The 23563-nt window shown below is 41.8% G+C and overlaps 1 pseudogene across 1 annotated transcript in view; it reads left to right on the top strand.

Annotated features, from left to right (window-relative positions):
• The first annotated feature begins 5015 nt into the window (after nt 1-5015).
• LOC308418359 overlaps nt 5016-23563 on the top strand; it is a 71641-nt pseudogene continuing 53093 nt past the window's right edge. The window contains exons 1-2 of the transcript in view: nt 5016-5321; nt 5589-5701. The product of the transcript in view is annotated as an uncharacterized misc_RNA (transcript). The remainder of the gene's footprint in view (nt 5322-5588; nt 5702-23563) is intronic.

Here is a 23563-nt window from a genome sequence, read left to right as displayed (position 1 = left end):
TTTCAAAATTGTTGTAGATTGATGTCATCTTCTCCCCATGTCCCAACTTTTACTTCTTACAGTTTCTCAATGTCACTTGCATCTATTTGTAAGCAGAGTCCTAGGATAGATACATATAAACGTGTCACAAAACAACTCATTTATTCTCTACACTAACTAAAGGAAGAAAATTTAATTTGGCTGGGAATGTCAGTCTGTGGAGTCTTTACCTATCTTACACAATGCTGTATAGTTCAAGTGGTTCTCAACCTGTGTTTTGTGACACCTCTTGGGCAAGCAGTGAATAACCCTTTTACATGAGTCACTTAAGATATCGTGTATTTGCATTATGATTCATACTAGTAGCAACGTTACAGTTATGAAGCTGCAGAGAAAATAATTGTATGATTGGGGGTCACTGGTGGGTTATTTCTCAGCCGGTGAAATGAGCCAATTCAATCCAGATTAGATTCTATTAAAACTGGGTTTATTGGTAAGCAGGAGCGTTCACTGGCACCCCAAGGAGAGAGGTCAGGGAAGTTGCCATAGGGCAGAAGGGGAAAAGAGCAAGGGCATACTCCATGCACAGAGAAAGAAGAGAAGAGGGAGGAGAAAGAGAGAATGAGAGACAGAGAGAGAGAGAGAGAGAGAGAGAGAGAGAGAGAGAGAGAGAGAGAGAGAGAGAGAGAGAGCATGAAATGCTTGGATTATATAGGGAAGAGCCTCTGGGGGAAGGGCAGCCTAGCTCCTGGACTAGAAAGTTCAAGCTTGTGGAGAGGGTACCTGGAGGACCAAAGGATGCTGTGAGAAGCTGGAGACTAGGTTTGCTTTGGAATATGAAATATGCACCTCAGTCCCTTGTCTGAGGGTCTTCAACCAGTCACTACAACATGAGCAACTATATTAAAGTGTTACTAGAGGCACTAGGAAAGTTGAGAGCCACCAGTCTAGTTCAATCCCCAGCACCATATATATGACCAGCTTGGGCTACATGAGCCTCTATCTCAAAAAAGAAAGAATGAAAGTAAAAGAGAGAGAGGGAGAGACGGGGGAGAAGGTAGGGAGGGGAGAAAGGGAAGGAGGGAGGGAGGGGGAGGAAGGGAGGAGGGAGGGAGGGAGGGAGGGAGGGAAGGGGGAAGAGAGAGAGAGAGAGAGAGAGAGAGAGAGAGAAAGAAAGAAAGAAAGAAAGAAAGAAAGAAAGAAAGAAAGAAAGAGGAAGGAAGGAAGGAAGTAAAAAAGGAAGGGGAAGGGAAGAGAAGGAAAGGAAAGGGAAGGGAAGGGGAGGAAGGGAAGGGAAGAAACTTAAAACCAGTTGTGGATCATCTGAATAGGCAACTATGATATTGATAAAAGAAAGAACAGTTTCCACTATCTTGCTTACTACATTGGTACATTGGTAATTGTTCTGTATTACAATAGTTGCTTAAGGCCAGCAGGTAAAGGTTTACCAACAAGCATAATACCTAAAGTATTATGATCCTGGAACCCACAAGGTGAAAAGGTGAAAGGAAAGAACTGACTACCACAATTTGTCCTCTGGCTTCCATATGCACTCTGGTACACACACACACACACACACACACACACACACACACACACACACACACACACTGATAAATAAGTACATGCATAAAGGTTTGAGATTTTGGCTTTGGTTTGGTTTGGTTTGGTTTGGTTTGGTTTGGTTTGGTTTGGCTTGAGTTGGGTTGGTTGTTTCATTGGGATTTTGTTTTTATTTGATTCTGAGACAGAGTCTCACTATGCACTCCTGGCTGTCCTGGAATTCTCTGTGTAGGCCAGGATGACCTTGAATTCACAGAGATCCATCTGCCTCCACCTTCAGAGGGCTGAGATTAAAGGCATTGCCAAACATACCTATCTTTCCCATGTTTTTGAAGTTAAAGCTAAGGAACCTTTTCAAAGAAAATCATTTATTTTAATTATATCTTTTTGGATACTTTGCCTGCTGCACATCTGTGTCCCATGAACATGCCTGTTGCCCAGAGAGGGTATTGTATCTTCTGGAACTGGACACAACCATACATTATTGTACCTTTGGCAGGACACTCGGCACAGAACATCCTGTATATAACATCCTATATATAAAGTCTTCTCACAGTACATAGAAGCTGTGTAGACAACACTCAGCCCTTAGTACTTCCCTCTACCCTGAGCAGGGTCAGAGAGGAGAGTATCACTCCTACATCCTGGCCCTGAGCAAACTGCCCTGTGTAATGTCACCCAGCTCTACCAAATCTTGGAATCCACTTCTGGAGCTGAGAAGAGTAAAGAAGTCTAAGGAACCTTCCTGATGCAATCAAGCTGGACTAGTCTGTTCTTTTTCTTTTTTTCTTTTTTCTTTTTTTTTTTTTTTTTTTTTTTTGATATTTTCTTTACTTACATTTCAAATGTTTTCTCCTTTCTCAGTTTCCCTTCTGGAATCCTCCTATTGCATCCCTCCTACCCCTGCCTCCGTGAGAGTGCCCGCCACCTACTCACTCCCATCTGGTATCCCCCTACCCTGGGGTATTGAGCCTTCACAGGGCCAAGGACCTCTCCTCTCATTGATACCTGATAAGGCCATTCTCTGCTACATATGTTGCTGCAACCATAGGTCCCTCCATGTGTACTCTTTAGCTGGTGGTTTAGTCTCTGGGAGCTCTGAAGGGTCTGGTTGGTTGATATTGTTGTACTTCCTGTGGGGTTGCAAACCCTTCAGCTCCTTCGGTCCCTTTTCTAACTCCTCCATTAGGGACCCCATTTTCAGTCCAATAGTTGGTTGAGAACATCTGATTCTATATTGGTCAGTCTCTGGCAGAGCCTCTCAGGAGACAGCTACATCAGGCACCTGTCAGCATGCACTTCTTGGCATCCACAATAGTGTCTGGGTTTGGTGACAGTACATGGGATGGGTCCCCGAAGTCTCTGGATGGCCTTTCCTTCAGTCTCTGCTCCAAACTTTGTTCTGTCAAAGAAGAAAGCCACCTGATTATCTCATTAGATGCTGAGAAAGCATTTGACAAAATTCAACACCCCTTCATGTTAAAAGTCTTGGAAAGATCAGGAATTTGAAGCTCATACCTAAACATAGTAAAGGCAATATATAGCAAACCAGTAGCCAACATCAAACTTAATGAAAACTTGAAGCAATCCCACAAAAATCAGGAACTAGACAAGGTTGCCCACTCTGGAGCTACCTAGTCAATATAGTACTTGAAGTCCTAGTCACAGCAATCAGACAACTAAAAGAGGTCAAAGGGATACAAATTGGAAAAGAAGAAGACTAGTCTGTTCTAAAAGCCCTTGACTTCATGGACTTTTTTTATCCAGATGCAGGGAAGGCTTTGAAATTCCTTCAGCCTCTTGGTTCCTAGATGTTCTCTTCCCATCCATCCTCTTTGCCGTTCCCTGTAGAGAAAATCTCTTGTGTGCTGTGTGGAAGCACCGCCTGTCAATCAAAGCTGAAGTCCCATAAGCTAAGGTAGGATTAGAAGGTAGGATACCCCAAGAGAGAGGGGAACAGTGGAAGATAGACAGGCAGGGAGATTTGCCACCTGGACTCTGAGGAGATGAACCGTGTATAAACTGAGGAGAGGTAACCAGCCATGTAGCACACATAGAATATAATAGATCGGTTACATAAGTTACGGGCTAGTTAGGGAACAAGCCCTAGCTATTGGCCTAGACATTTATTATCATGAATAATTAAGTCTAAGAGTCATTATTCAGAAACTGTGGCACAGGTGGTAAAGCCCACAGTTACAATTCCCACGTGACCCCATGTCGCAATTCAGTACTCAAGTTTGGATGGATTTAGAGACCCCTTGAACTTCAGCAGATACATTTCCCTTTACCCTTCTGTACAAAAGGAAAACCCTGTTCCTGACTTCTGCCAAAGGTCATGGGCAAACGATTCTGAGAACTGAGTGTTTTCTTTGGGGTAAGAATTTAGGAAGTGGTGTCCAGAACTGTTAAGTTCACAGTGACCAAGGTGGACCACATGAACTTGGGATCCTTCCTGAAGGAGTCAACAATCAACCAGCTTACCCAACCACCAAAGTCCACTTCAGTTACCATCGTCTTCACATAAACAGTGTGGTCCTTCTGCATCTGTGTCCACTGATATTTTGGCACTTTCTTTCAACATTTGTCTATCATGTGTTAGTCAATTGTGTACCTACTTACTATATCTCTTACATGGCCAGCCTAAAACTTGATTAAAATGTCACTCCTAGGCCATAATCCCAAATACACAGAGGACTGAACATTTCATCACAAAAGCAGCCTTAGTCCTCTCTTGAACCCCTTTATATTAAACACGGTGCCAGCAGACCTTAATAACTCAGGGATGTCTGGTGAAATAAACAGAGCCATCACTTGCCAGAAGCCTGCCCAAGCACCAGTTCTCTCTGGAAGACAGTGATGGGGGATTTGCAGGGAACAAAACTTGCTTTTGTGAAAGTAAAAGCTGTTTGTTATTAATAATGTTTACCTTTCTTGACTGTATGTTATTCTGAGGCCAAATGCTGCTGGCCTCTGAAAACCAACACCGGTTGTTAAAGAGTCAGGGATGAAGAAAGAAGTGATTATTATCAATTTGTTCCCCTACCCGAGTCCACATGTTCTTCACTGCCCTGCCTTCCCACGAGGAGGTCATTAACTCCTTGTCAGATAAAGTTAGGATCATAGAAAGAAGCCTCTTTTCAGAGTGCTGAAATATTTATTTTTAACTTAGGTAAAAAATACTTTTTCAGGATACATGATCGCATGGTATTCCTAGCATCTTTTTCCCAAAAGTTTACATCAAGATCAGAACAATAATAAAAATCAATAAATTGAATAAGAAGCTTCAGCAAGAATGCTTGCATGTGTTTCCATAAGAGTAGTTATCTAATAAAACATTCATTGGCTTTACTAGTTCCACACATTCACTAAGAATTCAAAACAGGCCCTTAACAATTGCTGTGAGGTTGGAACCTGCGTGACCCTGGTCAGTATTCTTCACCAATGGTCCAGCACCAAGACCATTTAGAGAAATGGAAGGTAATGGATCTGTCGACATGTTCTCAGAAGTCCTAGAGAACCAGTTCCTCCAGGATGCGAAGCTCATGGAAAATCACTTGGACTCAAATTCAGAAACTAGATCAGATCGGGGAAGATGAACTAGAGCTGCTCAAAGAAAAGAGACTGGCAGCGCTAAGGAAGGCCCAGCAGCAAAAACAAAAATGGCTTTCCGAAGGGCACAGGGAGTACAGGGAAATCGCCAGTGAGAGAGACTTCTTTCAGGAGGTCAAGGAGAGTGAGAAAGTGGTTTGCCATTTCTACAGAGACACCACATTCAGGTGTAAAACACTCGACAGACACTTGGCAATTTTGGCCAAAAAAAAAAAAAAAAAAAATCTTGAAACCAAGTTTTTGAAGCTAAGTGTGGAAAAAGCACCATTCCTCTGTGAGAGACTGCGGATCAAAGTCATTCCCACACTAGCTCTCTTGAGAGACAGCAAGACACAAGATTATGTTGTTGGATTCACCGACTTAGGAAATACAGGTGACTTCACTACAGAAACTTTAGAATGGAGACTTGGTTGTTCTAATGTTATCAATTACAGTGGGAATTTAATGGAGCCTTCATCTCAGAGCCAAAAGAAATTTGGGACAAACTTCACAAAGTTGGAAAAGAAAAGTATCCGAGGAAAGAAATATGATTCAGATTTTGATGATGGTTAGACCGTACTGTACTTTTAAAGCCTTCTGTCTGTCTGTCTGCTTCAGAGTTAAGTGTGTTTTCTAAATTCCACTGATTTCGGCCCATTCACCATCTAATACCCCAGTGTGTACACTGTTTGACAATCTTGTCTACGGTCATCATGTATAACTTGAGAGAAACAGATATTTTAAATTACCTGGGAAGGGTCTGAATTCTCTATTTTTGTGATTGATTTTATCATAATGCAGGTAGTAGTGGAAGATACAAGATTGGAGTTGGATCCCACAGGCTGAGGACAGCATCTAGCCCAGAGATGGAGTAAAGGGGAGGAGCTCAGGTGTGGCTCAGTGGTGATTGCTCTTAGCTTAGTGAAGGCAGGCTGGAAGTGCAGAGAGGCCTTCTATGGGAGATTTAGCTGCGGCTCTGCAGACAAAGACCTTCTGCATGTTCTTCATGGTGGTAGCAGATGGAAGAAACAGTCCATGTTTATCCATATTGTTTATTGACTGTCCATTGTGGAAAATGGATACATACCAAGCCATACCCACTTCTCAGGGTGGGCTGGAGATTAAATAACTTGCAGGGAGGAATGCCTAGGAAGGAAAACCTATTATTGGCTAGGCTGTCAATGCCTCGTCAGCATGGAGAACTCTGTACTGAGCCTATATGACCATAGGTCATGTCACCTTACCTGAGGAGCAGGCCATGTGTTCCAGGTAGGAGTCGCCTAAGTCTCAGGTGTGTGCCCACTGAGTCTCACCTGCTCCACCCATCAAGCTTCCTGGGATTGTTTTACCATCCCACACCCGGGTAGCTGCTAGGCAAGGAGAAGGCATATCAGGCATTCTTGCTAAGGACCAGACACTACCTCCCTATTCCTCTGTGTTTATCCGCAGGGCAGCAGCATGTGTGTTGACTTCTAGCACTTTCTATCTCAAAGCAACCATTGCGTGGAACTGGCAATCCAAGTATCCGAGTAACATGAAGCCTCTGCGGGCGATTCAGCAGAGAGGTCCTTTACTGTCACTGATCCTGGGCAAAAGCTTCAACTCAAGCTTCTGCTCATACAGCTTTCATGGCCTTAGACTTCTGTGCCAGCCTGAACTCAGGACAAGGTCGTGGTTATATTTTTATCTGAATGTTCGCTTACCCAGACGTCTAAAATCCTTCCTCTTCTACTCAGACTCAGTGTTCTCTAAATCACACCTTCTTGGCCCAGCTCTGGAAGCATTCACCCTTGAACTTCAGCGGACACATTTCCCTTTACCCTCCTGTGCAAAAGGAAAACCCTGTTCCTGACTTCTGCCACAGGGTCACTGGCGAACGATTCTGAGAACTGAGTGTTTTCTTCGGGGTAAGAATTTAGGAAGTGGTGTCCAGAACTGTTAAGTTCACAGTGACCAAGGTGGACCACATGAACTTGGGATTCTTCCTGAAGGAGTCAACAGTCGGCACCACAGATGCAGGGGTAGGGACTGTGCTTGGCTGTGTCATTGGATTCATGGGCACCTAGAACCTATGAGTGTGTCTCCATTTGTAAATAGTCTCTGCAGCTACTGTCGGGTTAAGATGATGCCATGCTGTGTAAGGGTGGGCTCCAAATCCAATATGACTGGGGCTTTTATCAGAACAGAACATCACCACACAGCAGAGAGAGCACCAGGTGACAGCGGGACCCATTGGACTGATCGTACATGCGAGGGTGTGCCAAGAACAGAGGTGTGGAGTTCTCTTTCTCACTGTGCCAGAAGGGACCCTTCCTGCCAAGCCCAAGAGCACAGACTTCCACCACTGGAAATGGTAAAAGAATAAATGTGGGCTGTTTTAATCCACCCGGTTTGTGGCAATTTATTACAGCAGCCCCAACAAATGACCACAGTACTTGTGAGCCTTCGGTAACTGCATGTCCTATGATGCCAATTCGAGGACCACTTACATAAATGGCACCATTTCTCTGGCCACCTCCTTTCGGGCCAGTGTCCAACACAAACTGTGGTTCAATTTGCTGTTTTTTACTTGTATTGGCAGTAGCAGGCTGGGATACAGACCTTGTGTCTTCCAGAACATCTCCTCATCACCCGGTTTAACAGTTTCTACAACGTCCTCTGCAGGCGCTCTGCATTGCTCAGAGGTTGCTGGGGAAGGGCGAATGTTTAAGAGGGAGGGAGAATGGCCCAGGAAACCTTCCAACCTTTACTTTCTGCAACTTTTCTCTGTTGGTCTCATTTGACAGATTAATAGTGTGTCTCCATGTGTATATATGTGCAGGTGTGTGTGGTGTGTGTGTGTGTGTGTGTATGTGTGTGTGAGAGAGAGAGTGTGTGTGTGTGAGAGAGTGTCTGTGTGTGTGTGTGTGAGAGAGAGAGAGAGAGTGTGTGTGTGTGTGTGTGAGAGAGAGAGAGAGAGAGTGTGTGTGTGTGTGTGTGAGTGTCTGTGTGTGTGAGAGAGAGAGAGAGTGTGTGTGTGTGTGTGTGAGTGTCTGTGTGTGTGTGTGTGTGTGAGTAAGATTTGTGTAAGTGGAGGTTAAAACATCGTTCCTTCCATTCATCAACTATATGTGTGCATGTATATGTGTAAGGTTTGTATGAAGGAAGGCTGAGACATTGTTCCTTCCACCTGTCAACTATGTGTATGTGTGAAATGCTTGAAGCCTGCTTGCTGGAGCTTTGCTCTAACCAATCTATGTGTAAATGTATACATGTCTGTCTGTAAGTCTGCATGTCTGTCTGTCTGTATGTATGTGTGTATGTATGTATGTATATGTGTATATATTTGTGCATATGAAGTTATTGGACTCTGCCTTTTGCTTCGTCCACTCAGTGTGTGTGTGTGTGTGTGTGTGTGTTTTCTCTGTCCTTCTCTTTCTCAATGGCCCCATGAAGTTAAAGAATTCATAGTTTTTCCACTGGCTACAGGAAGTGCCAGCCACAGTAAATTAAGCTTTATTCACTCAAAAAACAATCTGCTGAGCAGCTTCTCTAACCACAGGCTGCCATTGGCAGCCGGCCTGTAGGTATCTGGATCCATCCCATCGCTGGCTCTAAGCACTGATCCCCAACAGCTAACTGCCTCAGTTTACCCAACATATGGATGCCAAAGCTGGTCATTGTATTGTATTCTAGAACACAATAGATTTCCTTCTCCTCCTCTGACTCTTCCCCTACTGCAGTCTACTGGGACTGCCATTCTTTCGAATTTTATAAACACAGTATGTTGGTGCTATATTTTCTGTTGCTACAGTTATGATCACCTTAAATGATTTTGCTTGCATGTTTGTTTTGTGCTGGTTTCTGCACTAGACTTTAGTCAGAGTAAATGTTGGAAGAGCAACATGTTTTTTAAGCATCGCTGTGCAGTACCTGCCCCAGTCAGGGAAAGTAAGAGGAAGAGACAAATGAATGTGGTTGCATCAGAAGTCTGAGAACAGTCCTACCTCTGCCTTTAACTAGTCGTGTGAAGGATGCTTTGCCTCTATCAGGCCAAAATCCCCCCGTGGGTTCAGTCGTTGACTTGAAATCCTATTTATATGTTAACCAATTTTTTTCCACCAGGGTTTGTATCCAATAAAAATTCTTTCAAATGTAGATTGTTCTTGGATAGAATATGACAGTAACCAAGTACAACAGTACTAACGATGATGATGATTACCAAGAAATGACCAACCAACCATCCTTCATTTTCCCCCAGACTGATGACCGAACATCAGATGAAAACGATTCCTTCGGGTCAAAGCAGGTGGTGGATTAATGTCATACATGAAGTATTCTCAACTTTTGTATTCACGGATGAGAGATGCCGTAAAGTAACAATTGAGAATGATAAATAATAACATTGACCACTAGGTGGAGCCATAAACATACATTCATAATCTCGGTCCAGGGCCCTAAGGTGCTGAAGCAGAAAGCAAAAGAAAATCAAGTGTGGAAAACACATCCTGTTCTTGCCGCCACAAGACAAGAGAGGAGGACAAACAAGCAACTGTCTACTGGGACAGTGGTGTCCTTGTGGCTTTGGTCTGGGATAGGAAACCAGCACTTAGAGGAAGTCAAAACCATGGGCAGTCTCTCTTGACTCAATTGAGCTCTTGAATAGGAAGACTGAACTAAAGTTTAAGGGCTGATCTTTGGCTAAATGATTCTCTTGAAATCCTTTAAGTTTAGCAGATTCTGTGCTAATTCCATGTCCTTTTATTCCAGCACGATTGCTTGACTTTTTTTCTTGTAGTCCTCAACTAGAAGCGCAGTTAGACAAGTTAAATTGACCCAACTTGGTCTAAGGCTTCGGAAGTGGGGCGTTATTGAATGGTAGAGAACATTGGGCTCCCAGGACTATGATCAATGGATCAATGAGTAAGAATCTTCAGAGACAGGGATACGCTGCTTCCTGGTGACAGCTCCTGAGGAAGTAGAGACAAGGGTCTACTTTTTTGTGATAGTCAGAGCTGTGAGGAACCTGAAAGGTCACCTACAGTTTGTGTGTGACAGATGAAGATGCCAGATATCCTGATTTGAATGTGAAGCGTCCCCACAATGAGCTTGCTCCATAGATGGTGGAGTTATTTTTTGATTTCATACAAACTCCAAGGGTGCGGCCTTACTCGGGGAGACAGGTCTCTACAGAAAGGCTTTGAAAGTTATACCTGGTTCCTATCCTTTCTTCTGTGCTTCCTGCTTCCCTGTTTTCATGAGTGGTCTCTGACACATGATTCCACCACTAGGATGTTCTTACCCAACCATGGGTTCAAACCCACAGGGCTGAAAGTCTGTGAAACAAAACAAGTCTCTCCATTCCCTCTGATATTCGTAACCTCCTTAGGAATGCCTAGCTCACCATTGGCCATATGGTTTGAGTGACTTTCTCAACATTTTTCTGAGAACATTTCACCAGTAGGAGGTCTGGAGAACTCAAAATGCCTGTTAAGAATGGAGAGTCATGAGTAACACATTTTCAGATCTCAGTGGCTAAGGCTCTTTCACAGACCCCTAGCTGAACTCCAAGCACCTATGTGGGTGCCTCACAACTGTCTATAACTCTAGCCCCTAGGGATCAACAACCTCGTCTGCCCTCCAATAGAATCCCCAAGCAGACATGTGTATTCAGACACACAAACATCAACAAAGATCCTTTCAAAAATAACATTTTTATAAATAAAAACAAGCAAGTGGTAAAGAAAGCACTGGAAGGAACGTAAAGTGTCTGACTTAAGGGTTACGATAGCCGTGGAGACGCACCATGACCAGAAGCAACTTGGAAAGGATGTTGCTGACTCCACTCACAGTTAACATAGCAGTTCATCTTCAAAAGCAGTGAGGACGGGAACTCAAGCAAGGCAAGAACCCGGAGATAGGAGCTGATGTAGCAGCTATGAAAGGGTGCTGCTTACTGGCTTGCTCTTCTTAGCATGAACCACAATGGGCTAGACCCTCCTCTGTCAATCACAAGTTAAGAAAATTTTGCCTACAGCCTGATTTTTGTAGAGGCATTTTCTTTTCTTTTCTTCTTCTTCTTTTTAAATGTTTTTTTTAATGTGACTTGATGTTTCTCCTGCACGTGTGTCTGTGTGAGGGTGTTGGATCTCCTGAAGCTGGAGTTTCAGACCGTTGTGAGCTGTCATTTGGGTGCTGGAAACTAAACCCGGGTCTTCTGGAAGAACAGCCAGTGCTCTTAACTGCAGAACCATCTCTCAAGCCCCTAGAGGCATTTTCTTAAATGTAGCTCCCTCCTCTCAGATGCAACATAAACTTGTGTCCAGCTAACATAAAACCGTCTAGCAGATAGCCGGACTCACAGATTTTTAAAGACGAAAAAATGAGATGAGAGAGGGTACATTCTTTACCCAGAGTTACACAGGGAAAACTTAGAACCCAGCACTTGCCACTCACGCTGTCTCAGACTTTCATGTCCCACTATAAAGTTGCTTCAAATAATGTCTAAGTTTATTTGAGGAGAGAAGGGAACATATACAGAGTTCCAGAAGATATTAGTAGATGAGCCAGATAGAAGATCAATTTCCTCTCTGATGCTGATTTCCTGTGTAGAACTGAGATCTTTTCTGATGAGCTGAAATCGCTAAGCTTCCTTTATGAAAACTGTATTGAGACAGACAGAGACAAAGGCTGGGCTGTGTGAGTGAGAAATGGGTCTCGCCCTCCATTTGTTTAGCCTTTTGTGGAAAGATACAAAAACACTGCCTACTGACTCATAATTATGAAAAGTGTCGACTAAGTAGGAAATTGATTCAGAATTTAGGCAATAGGAAAATTTTAAGATATTAATCATCCATTAGATCATCATTAAAATCTATATTCTTGATTTACGGCAGGCTCTCCCACTTGGAGATGGTGATAGGGTTAGATAGAGTGAGATAACTCTAACTGCATATATGTGCATATATTTTAGGGTTTGAGGCAGGCTCTTATGTTTCCCAGGCTTTCCTTGAACTTGTCACCTACCTCCCCCAACTTCCCAAGTACTGAGATAGTAGGTATCGTCTACCATATCCTAATATAGAGTGTTTTGAAATAGATTAGTTATTGTCAAATACATTTCTACCCCTTAATTTATTACAATTTTACTTTTAATTTAATTAGTTTATTTATTTACCTTCTAGTAGTTGGTCGCCTCCCAGTTCCCCGTCCCACAGTTCCTCATCCCATTCCTCACCCCATTCCTCTCCCTCCTTCCCTCCAAGAGGATGGTCCCACTACTACCACCAGGCCTCCCTCTTCCCTGGGACCTCAAGTCTCTCGAAGATTAAGCGTATCTTCTCCCACTGAGGCCAGACCGGGCAAACATCTGCTATACATGTTCCAAGGACTTTGGACTGGTCTATGTGTGCTCCTGGTGGACAGTTCAGTGTCTGGGAGCTCCCTGGTTCCGGGTTAGTTGAGGCTGCTGGTTTTCTTATGGGACCACTCTCCCGTTCAGCTTCTTCAATCCTTCCCCTGATTCAACCACAGGGGTCTCCAACTTCAGTCCAATGGTTGGGTGTAAGTATCTGTGTCTGACTCAGTCAGCTGCTGATAGGGCTTCTCAGAGAAAAGCCATGCCAAGCGCCCATCTGTAAGCACATCATAGCATTCGTAATGGTGTCCAGCCTTGGTGCACCTCCATGAGTTAGGCCTAAAGTTAGGCCAGTCACTGGACCACCTTTTCTTCAGTCTCTTCTCTATTTTTTCCCTGTAGTTGTTTTAAACAAGAACAATTCTGAGTCAGAGATTTTGACTGTGGGATAGTGACCCCATCCCCCCCCCACTTGAGGCCCTCCCTGTCTGTCTACTGGAGGCAGACTCTTCAAGTTCTCTCTCCCCAGTGTTGGTCATTTTGGGTAAGGTCACCATCATTGAGTCCTAAAAGTCACCCACCTCCTGGTTCTCTGGTGCCTTCTACAGGGTCTCCCCACCCCACAAGGCTGATTATTTCCTTTTATCCTCTTGGCCACCTGGGATTCTCTCCTGCTCCCCACCCCATACCTGATCCTGTTCTCCTTGCCCCTCCCCTCCACCATCTAGGTCTCTCCCTCCCTCAGCCTCTGTGATAATTTTCTTCCCCCTTCTAAGTGAGATTGATACATCCTCACTTGAGCCTTTCTGCTTGTTGCACTTCTTATGTCCTATAGGTCATATCCTAGGTATTCCATACTTTTTAGCTAGCATCCACTTATCAATGATTATATACCTTTAGGGTCTGAGTTACCTATAACTATAAGATATTATCTAGTTCTATTTATTTGCCTGCAAAAATTCATGATGTCCTCATTTTTAATAGCTGAATAGTATTTCCTTGTATGAATGAACCACCTATTCTCTGTTCATTCTTCAGTTGAGAGAAATCTTGGTTGTTTCTAGCTGGTAGATATTACAAATGAGACTGCTGTGAACATGGTGGAGCACATGTCTTTATGGTATTGTAGGGAATCTTTTGGGTATATGTCCAAGAATGGTATAGCTGGGTCTTCAGGTAGAACAGTTTCCAATTTTCTGAGATACTGCCAGATTTATCAGTTCTTGGTCTTTGAAATCCTTCCTGTGCCGATGAGTTTGAGAGTCTTGCCCACTTTCTCTTCTATTAGATTCAGTATATCTGGTTTTATGTGAAGGTGTTTGATCCACTTGGACTTGAGATTTGGGCTCAATATGGGTCTATTTTCATTCTTCTATATACAGACTACCAGTTAGAGCAGCACCACTCTCTGAAGATGCTTCCTTTTTCCTTCTTTGTCAAAGAAAAGTGTCCATAGGTGTGTGGGTTTACATTTGTGTCCTCTCCAATTCTATTCCAATTATCAACCTCTCTGTATCTATACAAATACTATGCAGTTTTTCAACACTATTGCTTTGTAGTACAGCATGAAGTCAGAGATGGTGATTTCCCCAGGAGATTGTTTATTGTTGAGAACAGTTTGGGCTATCTTGGGCCTTTTCTTTTCCCATATGAAGTTAATAATTGTTCCTTTAAGATCAATGAAGCGATTTGTTGAAAGTTTGATAGGGAATTGGATGAAATCTGTAGATTGTATTTGGTAAGATTGCCATTTTCACTATGCTAATCCTACCAATCCATGCATATGGGAGATATTTCTATCTTCTGAGGTGTTCTTCAATTTCTTTCTTCTGGGATTTGAAATACTTGTCATACAGATATTTCACTGGCTTGATAATAGTTATACTAAGGTATTTTATACTACATGTAGCTATTGTGAAGGGAGCTTATAATTTTATATCCTGCCACTTTGCTGAAGTTTCTTATCAATGTAGGAATTTTCTGGTTGAATTTGGAGAATCGCTTATGTATACTATCATGTTATCTGAAAATAGTGATACTTTGACTTTTTCCTTTCCATTCTGTATTCCCTTGATCTCCTTTTGTTGTCTAATTGCTCTTGCTAGAACTTCAAGTACTATATTGAATGAATAGGGAGAGAGTGTGCAGCCTTATCTAGTCCCTGCTTTTAGTGGGATTGCTTCAAGTTTCCTCTCCATTTTGTTTGATGTTGGCTACTGGTTTGTTGATTGTTTTGAATTTTCTCAGTTTCTGTTGTTATGTCTCCCTTTTCAGTTCTGATTGTGTTAATTTGGGTACTGTCTCAGTGCCTTTTAGTTAGTTTGGCTAAGGGTTTATCTATCGTGTTAATTTTATCAAAAAACCAGCTCCTAGTTTTGTTTATTCTTTGTATAGTTCTCTTTGTTTCAAATAGATTGATTTCAGTCCTGAGTTTATTTCTTGCAGTCTACTCCTCTTGGGTGTGTTTGCTTCTTTCCGTTCTAGAACTTTCAGGTGTACTGTTAGGTTGTTTGTACAGATCTCTTCAGTTTCTTTATGAAGAAGGCACTTGGTGCTATGAATTTTGCTCTTAACACTGCTTTTATTGTGTCCCATAAATTTGGGTAAGATGTGTCTTTATTTTCATTGAATTCTATAGTTTTTTATTTCTTTCTTCATTTCTTCCCTGACCAAGTTATCATTGAGCAGAGAGTCATTCAGTTTCCATGAGTATATGGGCTTTCTGTTGTTTTTTGTTGTTATTGAAGTTTAGCCTTATTCCATGGTGATCTGATAGAATCCATGGGATAATTTCAATCTTTTTGTATCAGCTGAGGCTTGTTTTGTTTCCAGTTATATGGTCAATTTCAGAGAAGGTCCCATGAGGTGCTGAGAAGGTATATTCTTTTGTTTTGGGACAAAATACTCTGTAGATATCTGTTAAATTCATTTGATTCATAACTTCTGTTAGTTTCACTGTATCTCTGTTTAGTTTCTGTTTCAGTGACCTGTTCACTGATGAGAGTGAGGTGTTGAAGTCTCCCACTATTATTGTGTGAGGTTCAATGTGTGTTTTAAGCTTTTGTAATGTTTACTTTATAAATATTAGTGCTCTTGCATTTGGGGTATAGATGTTCAGAATCATGACTTCCTCTTAGTGAATGTTTTCTTTCATCAATATGAAGTGTCCTTCCACATATCATTTTATAACTTTTGCTTGAGAATCTACTTTATTGGATATTAGAATGTCAACTCCAGCTTGTTTCTTTTAACTATTTGCTCGGAAAACATTTTCCAGCCTTTACTCTGAGATAGAATCCATCTTTTTCACTAATGTGTGTTTCTTGTACGCAGCAAAATGATTAATCCTATTCACATATCAAAATTGTTAGCCTGTGTCTTTTTATTGAGTAATTGAATCCATTGATGTTGAGAGATATTAAAGATAGACAATTGTTAGTTTCTAATTTTTTGCTGTAGATGGTATTATGTGTATGTAATTCTCTTCTTTTCGGTTAGTTGTGAACTGTTTAGTTTCTTGTGTTTTCTGAGGTATAGTTACCCTCCTTGTGTTGGAGGTTTTATTTCAGTATTCCCTGTAGGTCTGAATTAGTAGAAAGATATTTAAATTTGTTTTTCATAAAATATCTTGGTTTCTCCATCTATGGTGATTGAGAGTTTTGCTGGGGATAGGATACTGGACTGGCATTTGTGTTCTGTTAAGGTCTGGATGACATATATTCAGAATTGTTTGACTTATAGAGTCTACGTTAAGAAGTCTAGTCTACCTTTATATGGTACTTAGTCTTTTTCCCTTACAACTTTTAATATTCTTTCTTTGTTCTGTGCATTTAGTATTTTGATTATAATGTAATGAGAGGATTTTCTTTTCTGGCACAATCTATTTGCTGTTCTGTAGGTGTCTTGTACATGTATGGCTATATTATCAGGTAAAGGAAGTTTTCTTCTATGATTTTGTTGAAGATGTTTTCTGGCTCTTTGAACTGGGAGTCTTCACCCTCTTCTATTACTATTATTCTTAGGTCTCATCTTTTTATTGTTTCCTGAATTTTCTGGATATTTTGGGTTAGGAGGTTTTTATACTTAGTATTTTCATTGACCAGTGTGTCAATATTTTCTGTGGTATCTTCTATGCCTGATAGTCTCTCTTCTATCTTTTATATTCTGTTGGTGATGCATGCATCTATAGCTTCTAATATGTTTCCTAAGTTGTTTATTGTCAGGGTTGCCGCCCTTTGTGATTTCTTTATTGTTTTTCCCCTATTTTTAGTTCTTGGACTGTTTAATTTCTTCACCTGCTTGATTGTATTTTTCCTATATTCCCTTAAGTGATTTATTTGTTTCTTCTTTAAGGGCATCTACCTGTTTGCCTGTGTTTTCCTGTATTTCTTTATGGGAGTTGTTTGTAGCCTCCTTAAAGGCCTCTATTATCTTCATAAGATGGGATTTTAGGTCATTATCTTGCTTTTCATGTATGTTAGGGTATCCGGGACTTGTGGTGGGAGAACTGGGTTCTGGTGGTGCCAAGTTGAATTTGGGTTCTGTTGCTTATAATTTTGTGCTTGCCTCTAGACATCTGGTTATCTCTTGTGTTAACTGACCTGGGTGACTCTGACTGGAACCAGCCTTCTCAGAGGCACATAAAACTTTATGACCTGGGTTAGAGGTAATGTTATCTCTGGTTAGGAAAGGCTTCCTGTGTCCCTAGGTATTTCAGACCTCCTGGGAGGCTGACAGATTGTAGGGTGTGGGAGAGTATCAGGTCACTGGTCCAGCTTGTGTGGGGAAGCAGACTGGAAAGAAGGTGGAGTTAGGAGGGATAGGAGGGTGGTCTCACATCAGCTGGACTCTGTGCTTGTCCCAGCTGGTGTGGATATTTTGGTGAGATTCTTACCAGTGTCTTTGGTTACTGAGGACCTCCTGCGAAGCACACATGCTATAGTGTGTGGGCCAATTTGATTTTTATTGAGAATCTCAACAATACTTTAAAACTGTGTGGTCTACTCACTCATACAGATCTCTTCCTATGGCTTTACTTTGACAACTGTTAACTTGCCTTTATGCAATCATTAGATCAGTCATCATTTCATCTAAGAAAAGACCAGGCCCTGATGCTGTTATAAATGAAGCCTGTAGCTTCAAAATATACAAACCTAGTATATAATGTATCTTCTTTTAAATGTTATATTCAATTATTTTTGTGTGTATGAATGGCTGCCTCTATGTGTATCTGAGTACCTAATGCATGACTGGTGACTGTGGAGGCCAGAAGAGAGCTCTGGATTCTGAGACTAGAGTTACGTATAGTTGTGAATTGCCACAAGAATGCTAAAAATCGAAGCCAGGTTTTCTGGAAGAGCATGTAGTGAATATTCTTAAATTCTGGGTGATTTCTCCAGTCCCTATTCATTCTTTAAACTGTGTCTTGGTTCAGTTGCCCAACAAACATCAAGAAATATAAGACTGGACGGAATCAGAGAGTGTCCCTCTTTGTCGTTTTTATTACGTATTTCGTGTAGGTAGGTGTGAATGGGAACGTGCCACAGTGAACACATGTAGGTTTGAAAACAACTACAGGCGCCAGAGACTGAACTCAGGTTACCTGGTTTGGCAGCAATCAACCTTACCTGCTGAGCCTTCTCCCAGGCTCCTTATTTTTAAAGCAATCCATAAAAACATAAAAGGTATACACACTAGTGGGGATTCTGCATAGTCTTTAAGCCCAGCTAAGCATGATTATCTCACCTATTACCTATTCGTTCTTCATGGTAGATAAAGCTTCTTAAAGAAAAGGAAAAAAAGTTAAAACATTTTTATTCTCTTGTAAAGATTTAACAGGGCCATACACATGCCACGGTGTTTGTGTGGAAGCCAATTTCCTTCAGCTCTTTTTTTCCCATTTTTTAAAAATGTTTAAGATGGGGATCTCTCTTGTTTGTGCAACTGTTTTGCATACTCAAACTCTGGCCAATTCTACCTCTGCCTTCCCTCCCTCTGCACATACTGGGATTACAAGTGTATGTGACCACATGCAGCTGCTTTTGTGTGTGTTCCAAACTCAAGTGCTCAGGCATGTGTGATATGTTTTGGTTTTGTTGTTGCTGTTTTGTTTTGCTAGCTGAACCCAAAGTTAAAAAGCAACTTAGATGTGTTTCTCATGATAGTGGCTTCTGAGAGGTTTCACCAAGCACTTGTGCAGTTACTGTGACCCTATCTGCACCAGTAAGTAGGAGAACAAACCAGGCATTGTGACCCTGGTCTGTAATCCCAGAAGAAAGATCAAGAATTCAAGGTCATTCTCGGCTGTGTAGCAGGTTTGACTACAGATTGAGTTACACAAGATCCTGGTTTAAAAATCAGACAAGAAATGGGGAGAGACAGGAAGGTACAAGAGGGAAAGGGCGAGGACGGCAGGGGTGTTGGGGCTTTAAAGGAGAGAATATGTCTCAGCCTCATCCTGTTTAACTCACTCACTCTTCTTTGCTGTTTGACAGGCTTGAACGAAACTCACTGAAAACTAATGAGTTTATAAATACTTATGAGTGCTGTTATAGTATCTTAAAAATCCCCAAGAGCCTTTCCTAGAACAAGCGTGCTTAGTCGTTTTGTTTACAGTGTAAATTTGCCTAGCAAACTCTTTCAGTAATTCACAGGTAAGTTTCAGAACACATGGTTTCTTTCTCTTGCTGTGCAGTATGCAAACCTGACTAGGAACCAAAATGGGGTATGATTAATATGTTTCTGTTTAAAATAAAGCCTCAGAAATCCAGTTGGTAACTGTTTCTATTTTTGTTTTTTTGTCCAGGTGCTTGTAGTTAACTTGCTTCATTAAGAAAAAAAAAAAAAACTTGAATAAAGTTATTTGAAAAAGCTAATGCATTATTTTAGCAGGTTTATCATTTTTTTAACCTCAGAAAAAGACTTGAAAAAGTATAATCATTTGCCACTCCATGAGAACGAAATCTGAGGAAGAGAATTTTGAAAAGATATCAGATGTCTGAATACAGATGTACAACTGTCATCTAAGGCGAGGCAGAAGGACACTGAGTTCAAACATAACCTGGGGGTGCACAGTGAGACCCTGTCTCTCAAAATAAATTTTAAAATATGCTCCGAGGTAAGTGGGTCATTTGTTAGTAGGAATTTTCTGGGACTAGCAGAAGTTATACTGCTTTGTCTGAACTGGTCTCAGGTTTTGTGATGTGGGGGAGGGGCCCTCACGGGGAACGTGACAGTCTGTCAGAAGTCATGTCATGCTTTCCTGCTGGCCAATTCAATGGGTCGGCTGTGGAGATGTCTGAAATCTGATCGAAAACGGACTCTCTACTTTTTTTTTTTTTTTTTTAAGCGACTAAGGCAATGCTACTCTTTTGTTTTCTTGATGCCATAAAGTATTGATTTCGAGAGCATCAGTGCCTCCGGAAAGCAGATCTTTGGGTGGTTCCGGGTGGACTCCGTTTTGTTTGTCTCTATTACGTTTGCTGCTCACAGCTCCTGGGTCAGCGAGCACGTAGATCGGGAACCTTGCAGGAGCTGGGTAGCAAGAATAAGCAGAGGCGGAGGCTGGAAAGAACTGACTACCTCTCTGGAAACCCTGGAGTGGGGAGTAGAAGAAGAGGAGGAGGAAGAGGTAGAGGAGGATGGGAAGGAAGGGGGAGGAGGAGGAGGAAGAAGAGGAGGAGGATGGGAGGGAAGGGGAAGGGGGAGGAAAGGGGAGGGGGAGGGGAAGGAAAGGTGAGGGAGAAGGAAAGGGGGAAGAGGAGAAAGGAGAGGGAGAGGAAGAAGAGGAAGATGGGAGGGGAGGAGGAGGATGGGAGGGAAGGGGAAGGGGGAGGATACGGGAGGGGAAGGGGAAGGAAAGGGGAGGGGGAAGAAAAGGGGGAAGAGGAGAAAGGAGAGGGGGAAGAAGAAGAGGAAGATGGGAGGGGAGGAAGAGGAGGATGGGAGGGGAGGAAGAGGAGGATGGGAGGGAAGGGGGAGGAGGAAGAGAAAGAGAGGAGCTTTGTTCACCTATGGTCCAGGTTTAGAGAGCAGCAGAGGCTGATTAGTAGACACAAGTGAGTCTGGTGAGGCTTAGGGTTTTCATTGCTGAGAAGAGACACCATGACCACAGCAACTCTTATAAAGGGCAACACTTAATAGTTGCTGACTTACAGTTCAGAGGTTTAGTCCACTGTCATGACACAAAGCATAGAGGTTTGCAGGCAGACATAGACCTGGAGAAGTAACTGAGAGTTTTACATCCAGACACTCGGGCAGCAAGAAGAGAGAACGACACTGAGTGTGGGTTAAGCATCTGAGACCTCGAAGCTCAACCCCAGTGTTGTACTTCCTCCAACAAGGCCACGCCTCCTAACACCACCATTCCCTGTTGGCCTATTCGGCCACTTTCATTCAAACCACCTCGGCTTCTTACCTTGGCGCTCACTGAGGCCTACATGTCTTCCTCGGCTCTTATTTTATTCTTTGCTTTCGTACATTCCTACCACCTAAACGATCATCTGAGAAAACCTCACAATGACTCTGCTCTTTCCGTGCAGCCCAAAGGAAGCATAGCAGTTTCATATCAAACTAAAATGAAACGCAGAAGACTGTGTGACAGACAGATGAAGGTGTATCTCCATGACCAGAAGTCATGCCTCTCACGCTAGAAACCCTGGGTTCAATCCTCAACACTGTTTAGACCAAGCATGGTGACACTTACCTGTCCCATCCGTGGAGAAAGGATCATGTTTGGCTTCTCCAATGCTCGCCTTGGCTACTAGAGACCCTCTCTCAAAATAAAATAAAGGTGGGGTGGGGCGAGCTAAAGAGATGTCTGATCAAGTAAGAGCACTTGCTGCCTTCTCAGAAGAATGGCGCTTGGCTCTCCTATAACTTCAGCTCCATGGATCCCCTACTTCTGAGGGCACCCGCACTCATGTACAACATACACCCCCACAGACACATGCTTACACAGACTTAGAAAGAATACATCACTAACAGCAATAAACAATTAATTAAGAAGAATCATCAAAAATAAGTATTTTTTCAAGGTGTTTCCTTGGGTTGAGGACTGAAGTAAAAATGAACGAGCCAAAGAAGGAATAACTTGTTGATGTTGACACAGTTGCATAAATTACTCTTTCCCGTTACTGGTTATTAATTTTAATGCCCTGCTTTCTGGCTTTTCTGTAGCAGACACTGTTTTTGAGTCAAACCAGCACCTTTCTCACTGGCCTGACTCCTCTTGAAGAGCTAATTGGTTGAGTTTAGGTTTCGGTTTGTTTGGGTTTATATATAAATATATATATATATATATATATATATATATATATATATATATATATATAATTTTTTTTTTACTTTGGAGACAGATTCTCATCATAATTGTCCTAGCTGGCCTGAAACCTGCTGTGTAGACCAAGCTGGCCTTCCACTGGCAGCCGAATTCCCATCTTAGCATCCTGAGTACTGGTTTGTACTATCACCCCAGACCCTCGCTTGCTGACTTGAGCAGTCTCTGAGGCGTGTATTTCCAACTTCTGCCTTCCCCCTGCTCAAACTGCCCAGAGACACAGCAGCTATTCAGAAACAACAAGTTATACAGTCACTAGGCGTGATATTTTACTGAAATGTTTTACATATTAACTTAGTATAGAATTTAATTTTTTTGCCAGAAATAAGTTTTAACGATTACTAATTCAGCAAGGATTTATTACATTTTTTAACACAAAGTTTAAAAAAAAAACACTATTTATAAAATTTAAATTTGTTTTTTTTAAATGACTTTAAACTTAATTTCTGTTCAAGACGTTTTCTAAAACATCTTTTTAATAAAGCAAAATCAGTTAACTATACACATACTGTTTCCCCATTGGTCACCTGTCTAGTTACACCTGTCTTCTACAAACAATGATACAATGAATATTTGTATGCACAGTGTGTTTTTTTTTTTTCATTTTATTCTGTGTGTGTATGTTTGTATGTGGGCAGAGGCACATGGTTGCTCATACAGTGGACCCAGGTTCAGTTCCCAGCACCCACATGGCAGCTTACAACTATTTGTGACTCCGGTACCAGAGTATCCAACACTGTCTTCTGGCCTCTGCAGACACCAGGCACACACGCGCACGGTACACTTTCGTGCATGCAAGCAAAGTTGCATACACATAAATCTTTCTTTTAAAGCCATCACAGTGTATGTGAAATAGTATTTCATTGTGTTTACAGACATTTTTAAATAAATAAAACTGTTGAGCTTTGTAAATGTTTACTGGCTATTGTAATGGATCATTCCTTTTGTTGGTTGAACAGGATTTAGAACCACCTTGAAGGCACACCTCTAGGACCCCCTGTGAGGGCCTTTTCACTGAGATTTAGTTAAGGAAGGAAGGCTCATCCTGAATGTTGATGGACCCACCCTGTGGAATAAGGTCTGAACTGATTATAAAAGGGAAGCAGTGGAAGCAAGCTGGGTGTCAAAATTAGTATCTCTGTGTGTGTGTGTGTGTGTGTGTGTGTGTGTTTCTGTCTCTCCTCTGTCTCTCTCCTTCTCTTCATCCTCCTCCTTTTTCTCTTCCTCCTATTCTTATTCTTATTCTTATTCTTAACTATGGAAACAATATAACCAACCTACACCTACTCAGGCCTTCCCAACAGGATGGTCTATGCCCTCAATCTGTAATCAAAATACGTATATTCTTCCCAAGGCTGTTTCTTGTCCTGTAAAACTAATCAATATTTATACATCTTAACACACTTCCTTTAGAACAATATCTAGGGCTGGAGAGATGGCTCAGTGGTTAAGAGCACCGACTGCTCTTCCAAAGGTCCTGAGTTCAATTTTCAGCAACCACATGGTGGCTCACAACCATCTATAATGAGATCTGATGCCCTTTCATGGTGTGTCTGAAAGAACGGCAACATTGTACTCATACATAAAATAAATAAATCTTTTTTTAAATAATGAACAATGTCTAATGAATATTTTGCCCAGTTTCATTTTAATAATTTATCTTTTAGTAGTGAATGCTTATGCTTTTATACACAAGCCCCTTGTTGAACAGAATGCAGATATTTTTTTCATACTCTGAGTTAAATTTTCTTTATTTA

This window comes from Micromys minutus (assembly GCF_963924665.1).
Source record: "Micromys minutus genome assembly, chromosome: 3".
Taxonomy (NCBI): domain Eukaryota; kingdom Metazoa; phylum Chordata; class Mammalia; order Rodentia; family Muridae; genus Micromys; species Micromys minutus.
Note: the sequence above shows the minus strand (reverse complement) of the source record. Positions and strands in the feature narration are given on the sequence as shown.